Genomic DNA, 9,542 nt, shown 5'->3' on the forward strand with positions numbered 1-9,542 from the left:
ATTTTCTCATTTTCTTGCACACTTTGTATTTGTTTTATAGTATATAATGCTTTGTAGTTAGAGCAGAATTAACACAGAAATGACAGTGACAACATTTTTTATAAACAGAGAGAGAAACGGTGGTTAGATGAGGTGATGTTTTATGACATATTGATTACGGTTGTAGGTAAACCATGGAACCAGCAGTAAGGCTCAAGAGATCCATACTGGTTTCCTACAGTCTCTACATTGTTTGTGAAGTATTAAGAAGATGTGCATGAAGCAGGTGAACAGGGATTGTGTAGAATAAGGGAGGCAACAGCCATTAGAAAGAAACTACAAGATGTCAAATACAGAGAGGCCATTGACAGAATTGTGTCCATCTGGCAGAACTGAGTAGTGTACTTGTGAGGGATTTTTGTGCCACTGCGCACGCACAAAAGTTCTTGTCCGGCGCAGAAAATTTTTTTTCTGCACAGAATATACATTGTCTGAGATGTGCTGCTGTTCCGCCTTTTGCCCACCAGAGGCTGCTGTGGCACCAGAACAGCCAGCAGCGACTGACCAGCAGTAACAGCCAGCAGCTGGCTGCATTCATTACAGCACCCTGACCATGGAGCCAGTTAGGAAGCACAGGATGTGGGAGGACAGACGGAGCGGGGCACATGGGACTGCTGGGGAGGTCACAGACTGGGGCGAGGGCACAGGAGCTAGTGGGGTAACAGCATTGAGCCAGGGGCTGAATGGGACGGGCGCTGTAGGGACACACGGGGACAGATGTGCCTGATTGAATGGGAGAGGCTAGGGGTCAATCGGGGTCAATCAGGGTCTGCATGGGGAAGCTCCCTAATGTGGAAGTGGAAAAAGGGATAAAGGGAATTTGGATACAGACATCTTAGTTTTCTTAGGAACAGAGCAAGAGTCAGGCTAAATCTAACTCTAATAATGCGAGACTTTAAGGCAGGGCTTGGGCAAGTGGGAAGCGAGTGGGAAAACTGTAAGGGATGCTGTTTTGACCTTGTGTTAGATAAGAATGGAACTCAGACTGTAGCAGGAACTGCTGAGAAAAGTAAGATATCAGGAAGGAATATGTATAAACAAGACGCAGCAGTTGATCATTATTGTATGTAACAAAAGGTATAAATGCTTGCCATAATTGTTTATTGGGCGGAGACCTGCCTAGGAAGGGGGAATCCCTGTCTGTGTGCACTCTCCCCCTTGCAATTGCTTGAGAATAAACCTGTCTCTGACTTGTTGCAAACAACCTAAGAGTGAAGACTGCGTTTTTCTTCCACACTAACATCCTCCCCCCCCACACACACACCAAAAAAACAGTTCCATACTTCTCCTATCCACACCCAACAACCCTCCAGGTTCACTCCCAGGCTCCTTTCCTCTCCCTCAGCTCCTCTGTTACCTCTGACTCCCCTAAGTCTTTGCATTGCTTCTGAGTGATGTAGAAATATGTTTCTGTATTGTATTTTAAATGAATTACTTAAAGTTCTGTATTAATATTCCTAGTAAGGAATCTATTTGTAAAAAAAAAATCCTGAATTTTGTTGTCTATTATTAGAAATATATTTGCTGACAGGTATTTTGAAATAAATTACCAAAATAATTGAAACTGGTGTGATTATATTGTGTTATTTTAACAAATAAAATTGCAGAATTTTAAAATATTGTGTGCTGAATTTTTAATTTTTTGGCACAGAATTCCCCCAGGAGTACACGTGTCAAAGAAATTGCTATGCCCAATACACTGACAAAGGCAAAATCCAAAGGTTATAGAAAGCAAGACCATCTCAACTGATGTATCACGTGTGGCAAGCTCTAGTGATCCCAGTAAAGACACCAGTGTCTGCAAAAGAAGACAGTCCAGTTCTGTGAAATATATGGACTGGAGATGCTGCGTGTTTAAGAAATTCCCGCAAGAGAACTTTGTTTTCAAGAGATCATGTGAGAAGTTAAAACAAGTGGACCCTGATCAGAGCCCAAAAGTGGCTTAATGGCACAGGAAAGAAAGGAGGTGGAACTGAAGGCATCACCAAGACTCTCTCAGCACTCAGCAGATCGGACTTGTCTTACAACTGGAGAGCCCATATTGCAGCAGACACCAGAACCATGTTTCATGTTGGCTTGGATAACCAGCTTATTCGCAGTGAGTCAAGAAAGGCCAGGAAGCAACGTGACAATAAAAAGGGGATGCCCTTTTACAAACCTTTCAAAGGGTTAAGGTTTTCTCTGGGGATGTACCACCCACTTCATTGCAAAATATTGCAACAAAAGATCTGGCTGCTGAAGCCATACAAGACACACTGTTGAATGTAAATATCCTGGGAAAAGTGCAATTGGACAATTTTATGGAGAAACAGCTTATGACACATACTTGTGGTCATCAGAAGCTGTACTACCAACAGGTGGTGCTCTTTTCTTCCACATAGAGAGAGCTCATTAGTAGGCACTTGTTTGGAGACAGGTCCACTGTCCAAATTCAATACTTCCTCTTCCAAATACAATGTTTTGGAAACAAGAGAACAAAGGTCTGTTGCCATAGCTCACGTCATTGCCACCAATACCAGCAAACTGCATGGAGGCAGTATTCTGTGGCTGCACAGGGTGCAGAAATCAGCAATGCAGCTACAAAACAGCATGACTTATTTGTATAGAAGCATGCAAATGTAGAGCGCTGGAACAAAGTTGTGTCGATGTACCTGTACCTTAGTGCTTAAGGACAGTATTATCAAATAGGTAATGTGTCACAGTAAATGACCAAATAAGATATTTTTAATTCAATCTGCCACTGTGTTCCAGGGTTTCTTGAAATAGTACAACATTAACGTGCTTAACTTGTGTGCATTAAAATATTAACTCAGTGTTTAGTTTTTAAAATAAGTGAAAATATTTTCTTCACAGGTATTTTCAGATTGTGTTGTATTTCTGAGAGAAAATCAATTTGTATACTTTTATTTCAAGTTGCTTATGCTCAAGTTATAAAAGCCAGCTAAACATGCTCTTTCACGGTTGTATAACATATTAAAATATTTCTGATACCTCTTGCAAATAAGAAATTGAAATTCAATAGCTTTATAAAAAAGTTGTGCATATTTCTGATTACTTTTACTATGGTCCTACAGCCCATTAAGATCCAACTTTGTTCTCTTTTTAGACACCTTTATACACAACGTACAGCTTTCTAACAGCCGTATTTGGATTCAGCACACCCTAATTATCTTAAAAAGACTTGTTACCAACTTTAAACAAATAATGTTTGTAATGGGGTCAGTCAGGAGAAGTTGAGGCCCCTCAAGAGACCATTCCAAGGGGCAGTGACATGCCTTTTACAGTTAACTTTTCTGAAAATCTTAGTCTATGTTATTCAGTGTCAACTTGTCTGTCACTGAAGCTGTATGTGCTGTGACCTTCTACTCCACCCCAGGTCCCAAATGCCCCTTGAGGTAGAAGGACAGATTGCTTGGATCATCAAAGGCCCCCAAACCCATGAACTCCTCTTGAACCTTGTGTATTAGTATAGTGTGCAGGTTCCAAAATGATTTTGTTCCTTGCTTGCTACCAGCCTATGCCATGCACAGGTACTCAGAAATCCCTTGTGTTGGTTCCATAATTTCCATTAGGTGTGCTTTGTACCTAATACAGAAAGAATCAGGGCAATGGTTTACAGGCTTTCCAGATATCTGGAGGAAAGATGTGCATTGGTAACTGATTCAGGCTGCTTTTGTGGAAGCTGAGATAATATGAATTATGAACAAGATTGCAAACATGACTTATGCAACTGCTAGTGAATATACAGTTGCCAGCCCTCCTGATATTTCCAGGATCATCTCAGCTTTGTTAGATCGGTGGCTCTCAGCCTTTCCAGACTTCTGTGCCCCTTTCAGGGGTCTGATTTGTCTTTCTATCCCCCCAAGTTTCACCTCACTGAAAAAAATACTTGCTTACAAAATCAGACATAAAAATACAAAATTATTATAGCACACTATTGCTGAAAAATTGCTTACTTTCTCATTTTTACCATATAATAACAAAATAAATCCATTGGAATATAAGTATTGTACTTACATTTCAGTGTATAGTACATAAAGCAGTATAAACAAGTTATTGTCTGTATGAAATTTTAGTTTGTACAGACTTCGCTAGTGCTTTTTATGTAGCCTGTTGTAAAACTAGGCAACTATCTAGCTGAGTTGATGTACCTCCCTGAAAGACCTCTGAGTACCCCTAGGGATACATTTCAGAGTAGCAGCCGTGTTAGTCTGTATCCGCAAAAAGAAAAGGAGTACTTGTGGCACCTTAGGCCACGTCTACACTACCCGCCGGATCGGCGCGTAGTGATCGATCTATTGGGGATCAATTTATCTCGTCTAGTGTAGATGCGATAAATCGATCCCCGATCACTCTGCTGTCGACTCCGGAACTCCACCACTGCAAGAGGCGGAAGCAGAGTCGACGGGGGAGCGGCGGCCGTCGATCCTGTGCTGCGAGGATGCGAAGTAAGTGATTCCAAGTTGATCTAAGATACGTCGACTTCAGCTACGCTATTCTCGTACCTGAAGTTGCGTATCTTAGATCGGTCCCCACCCCCAGTGTAGACCAGGCCTTAGAGACTAACAAACTTATTTGAGCATAAGCTTTTGTGAGCTACAGCTCACTTCATCTGATGCATGCCTAGGAATACAATTACCCCTGGTTGAGAACCACAGTGTTAGATTATCCCATGTCCCACAAGCAGTAGGGCTTGCAATAACCAATAACTTTCTCCCAATAACTTTCATGCCTTGCAAAATGTTACCACGTTGAGATGCATAATGATAATCTTGTGATAGGTGATGATTGTCCAATGAAAAGTCATCATATTGCATCATACATCAATATATCAAGCTCAGGATGAATTATTGTGTCCCAGGTGAAAAACTCCAGTGTGTGATACCCTACTCTGTGAATTTTCACTAAATTGTCATTTAAATAATATTATCTTTATAGATCTCCCTTGTCTTATATTTTGCTGTCACACTTGCCTAATGGGAAAGATGGGCATCCTAGGAAGTGTTAGAGATTCTATGTCATGATTAAAAAATACATGCTTTTGGACTGTGACTGTATATATTTGTGTGATATTTTCCCCTGTCAATAGAGCCCAATAAAACAAAAGTCATGAACTGTAGGACAATGTAAGCTATGCAACAAGCTGCTCCCTGGTGGAACAAGCTTAACATAGCTCCTCTTGTCTTGGTCCAATAGGGACACAGCTGATGCCTACTGACAGTGACCTGGATGCATTTCAAATTACAGCTGGAGCAATCTGTACTGTACAATGAATCCAGCCGTTGGTTATGAAGACTTTAAAGGGTTGAGTTTGTTCTACTGGTTGGCCCTGGGGCACAACAAGGACACTTGTAATTTTCAGGAATGTAACAAGTAACTTAAGTAGTCTTGACAGAATTCAATTTTTATTTGTTTGTAATTTTGACATAATATCAATATTTATTTTAAAGTATTTTTTCCATTTTTATCAATGTAAATGTTCACAGTTGTGCAAAAGTATGGGTTTTAAGCATTTTTCCCAATTGTTATCAATTTAAATTTTCAAAGTTGTGGGAGATTATGGGGGTCAGACACTCTGTGTGTGTGTGTGTGGTGGTCAGATGGTAATTATTTAATGGCAGATTCAAAAAGATAAAGCTTTATAACCCTTGAAACACAAATTATGAACATCACATGTCAAAACATACAAAGTAAATAGTCTTAAATCAAACTCTAATAAGTTTTCAAACAGCATTTTTCTTACTTTGCCCAGCTGTAAACATTCATTACAATTGATGGAAATATTTTTCATCGTTTTTTGAAATAGTTGAAATATTTTTCATCGTTTTTTGAAATGAAATCAACGTTTACCAGCATTTATTGATAAAAATCTAATCCTTCCAAGCCTAAATATAAAGCTATTTCTGGAATAAATTTTGTCCTAGTTCAGTATTGCCAACACCAAGCTTTAAAACATCTTCAGTCAGATCCCAAATTGTCATGTGATTGGCTTTAAAATAATGAGACTTTTAAAAAATAAAAAATATTTTATTTTTAATTGCCGTCAGGTTTTTAAGCTTTCCTCTGCATCAATGAGGGTTAGAAACTTACCTGTTGTTGTTTTTTTTTAATGAAAGCTGATATTCAAGGCCAGATTTAGGGGCAAGCGACCCAGGTGACGACTTGGGGTGCCGTTTTTGTTGTGAGCAGCAAAAGGGAAAATAGAATGTTTGAAGTAAATGTTTCACGTATTCAGTATGTGGATTCATTTTTTACAAACGTTCTAGAATGTTCTGGACCTTTGTAGAATCTCGTGGCAGTTTCCAGACTTTCTGAGAACTACATTTTCTTGGAACATCCTACAATGTTGTCAGCCATGCCCTTATGGGTATATAAGAGGCGGACTGTCACTCTTCAGTCAGTGAGATATAAAAGGGAGAGCCAGCTGCCATATTGTGAACGTTGTTTTATTATGTAATTGTGAAACTTGTGTTTTAAGATTTAAAGAATGTAAGTAGCGACTAATAAGGGACATATTTAATGAGACGCCAGAGATACCTATCAAACTGATGCTCTGAAGCAACATAAAAAGTCACCCAGTCATTTTACGGCCTACTCCAAATGGATGGAGGTTGAGTCCAGGCTCAAGCTGAATAAATGCATAGATACAGAAAACCAGCTCATTATTAATGTAGAAACACAGCACTGGAGGAATGTGCTTGAGTGTCTGACCTTAATTACCCTCTTCCTTGCAAATAATTTGGCTTTCCGGGGCTCATCGGTTAAGTTGTGCACTGAACATAAATATGTGCACTGAAATATGACAGTGTCATTCATGAGCACCTAGTTCATAATGAAGCTATGGACCATTACTGCAGCAAAACAATTCAAAATGAATTGATTGACATGGCAAGGAAGGTGCTTGATAACATATTGATGCGGCTTGGCAAAGCAAAGTACTAAACCGTAATAATAGACTGCATTCCCGACATTAGTCACAGTGAAAAGATGTCATTCACAGTAAGATTGGTTGACAACAAAGATGTATCCAAGTAAAGGAACACTTTATTTGTTCACAGACCGTAAACAGCTCTACTGGATAAGGCCTAACAGAACTCTTTATGAACATTTTGAATGAGAAGTAAATAAAGCTTCAGGACTGCCATGGCCAAGGCTACAACAACAGTAGAGACATGAAGGGAAGAAACAGTGGTGTCCAGGAAAGGATCCTTGCACTGAATCCAAAAGCTTTCTTTGTTTCTTGTGGCTGCCATTCCCTCAGCCTGGTTGTGTCAGATGCAGTATCATCTTCTTTAGATTCAGTATCTCTCTTTGGAGTACCGCAAAGGATCTAAGTCCTGTTTTCAGCATCAACTATTAGGAGGAAGATCCTCACGGACAATGTTACAAATCTGACCGTGAAGCTGCTAAGTTACACATGCTGGGAGAGCTGCATTGACAGCGTAAGACCAGTGAGGTACTAAGTGATTGAGGTTTACGACTCCCTAATGGAACAGGCACAGTAAAGTAAAGCCGTAGCCGGAATCTGACATGAGGTGCAAAGCCTGGCAAACTTGATCACTGACTTTAAATTTCTGGTCTCAGTTGTGGTTTGGCACAATATCCTGTTCCAAGTAAACATTGTAGGCAAGACATTACAAACTCAATCAATAGAAATCACAACCACCAATACTTCGATGAGAAGCTGCCTTGATTTTGTTGTGGTCTACAGAGACACTGATGTGAAGATGTCATCACTGCTGCAAAAGAAATGGCAGAAAACTTAGGAGTTGAGCCTGTCTTCAAGGAAATTTGTACTCACTGGAAGAAGAGACAATTTGTTACGAGGGCAGAGATGAGGTGATGGGAAGCTCGGAAGAAAATTCAAGAGGGAGCTTTTTTGCTCCCTCATTGACACTGCTTGAGTGTCCATCACAGAAAGGTTTGGACAAATGAAGCACCACAAAAAGACCTGGGATAGGGAGGGTTGTATGACCTTAATAGGCTGCCAGCAGACAGGAAAACACTGTTGAACATTTATATAGATCTTCACCAGACGCTGACACATGGGACTGTTTGGACGTCAATGATAAAGACCTCTATGTCAAATTGGACAACATCCGTGACATTTTGCCAAATGGGAAGCACTCTCCCCTCCAAGTTCTGCAATTTATTCATGATGCAGAGCTGAAGGACACGTTTCCTCATGTGTGGATAGCTTTGAGGATTCTGCTCACACTGCGGGTCATAGTCATGAGCGGTGAGCGCAGCTTTTCAAAGGTCAGGATCGTTAAAACATATCTTTGATGATGGCTGATGAGAGACAGACATCACTTGCTATTTCATTGCTTGAAAATGCTATTGGCCAATCTTTGGATCTCTCTGACTCTGTGCTTCTGTTCGCGAGGGCAAAAGCGAGAAAAGTGACCTTTTGAACTAAAGGACATGGGTTAATGTTCTAAGGCTATCACCTATTGTAACACTATTTCATACTGATCCACCCAGTGTTGGTGCACAGTTCAATTTCTTGATGTTAGTACATTTCAATTGTTCTTAAAATTAAAAAGTTTCTATAAGCTTAGCGGAAATACATTTGTTATTTGTTTGTATATGGCATGAATAAATACAGATTCACAGATTCTAGTGTGCAAATTTATTGTCTTATATGACATGGATAAATCATGCATCAAAGTCGTGAAATGGGCTACAAATGCAATAAAAATAAGGTATTCAAAAGTTTATCAAATAAAGTGTGTGGGGGGGTGCCAAAGATACTCCTCACCTGGGGTGCCATTTAGTCCAGGGCCAGCTCTGCTGATATTCCTACATAACCAAACAACTTCAAGATCTGGGGCTTTAAGAAAAACAATGAATATCATAAGACCCATGATACAAATCACAAGAATTGGCACTGCTGCATGAACTTGCTAGGCTCCGGAGAGCCATACTCATGTCGGAGCAGTGTAAGCAAAGGCCTGGTATAGTCACAATTTTTATACCAGTTGAACTATTTTGATTAGGGGTGAAATATTTCTGCCAAAATTGTTAAATTGGTACTGTTATGCTCGAGAGTATTGGCAGTTACTAGCAAATGTGTAACTAGCGATTTCATTTAAGCTGATGGGCATACTAGCTGCTTTTCATTCTGTCTCAATGGAAGACACAATTAAGCTCCTTTATGGAGTAGGTATAGCTGAAAAATTAAAAGTCACGGCCCAAAGCATTGGCCACCTGGAAGGCTTGAACAAGAACTAACTCAGGGAAAATAATAAGGGTTTCCCTGGGAACTGATGGAAAATGCAGGGAATAGGTGTAAAACCTAACTGTTCCCCAATGCAGCTGGCACTCTGTTGTCATGATATGTACCCAAAAGCTTGCATGTAATATTTCATTGGAAATCTAATAACTACTGATCATTGAAATTCTTGCATGATGTATGCATGATAAACCCACAAAGGACTGTATAGACATGTGCAGCAAATATGTTCTTAAAATATATTTGGCAAGCAGCGCCTCAGCCAAAC

The sequence above is a fragment of the Lepidochelys olivacea genome (genome assembly GCF_965140295.1).
Source record: "Lepidochelys olivacea isolate rLepOli2 genome assembly, chromosome: 1".
Taxonomy (NCBI): Eukaryota; Metazoa; Chordata; order Testudines; family Cheloniidae; genus Lepidochelys; species Lepidochelys olivacea.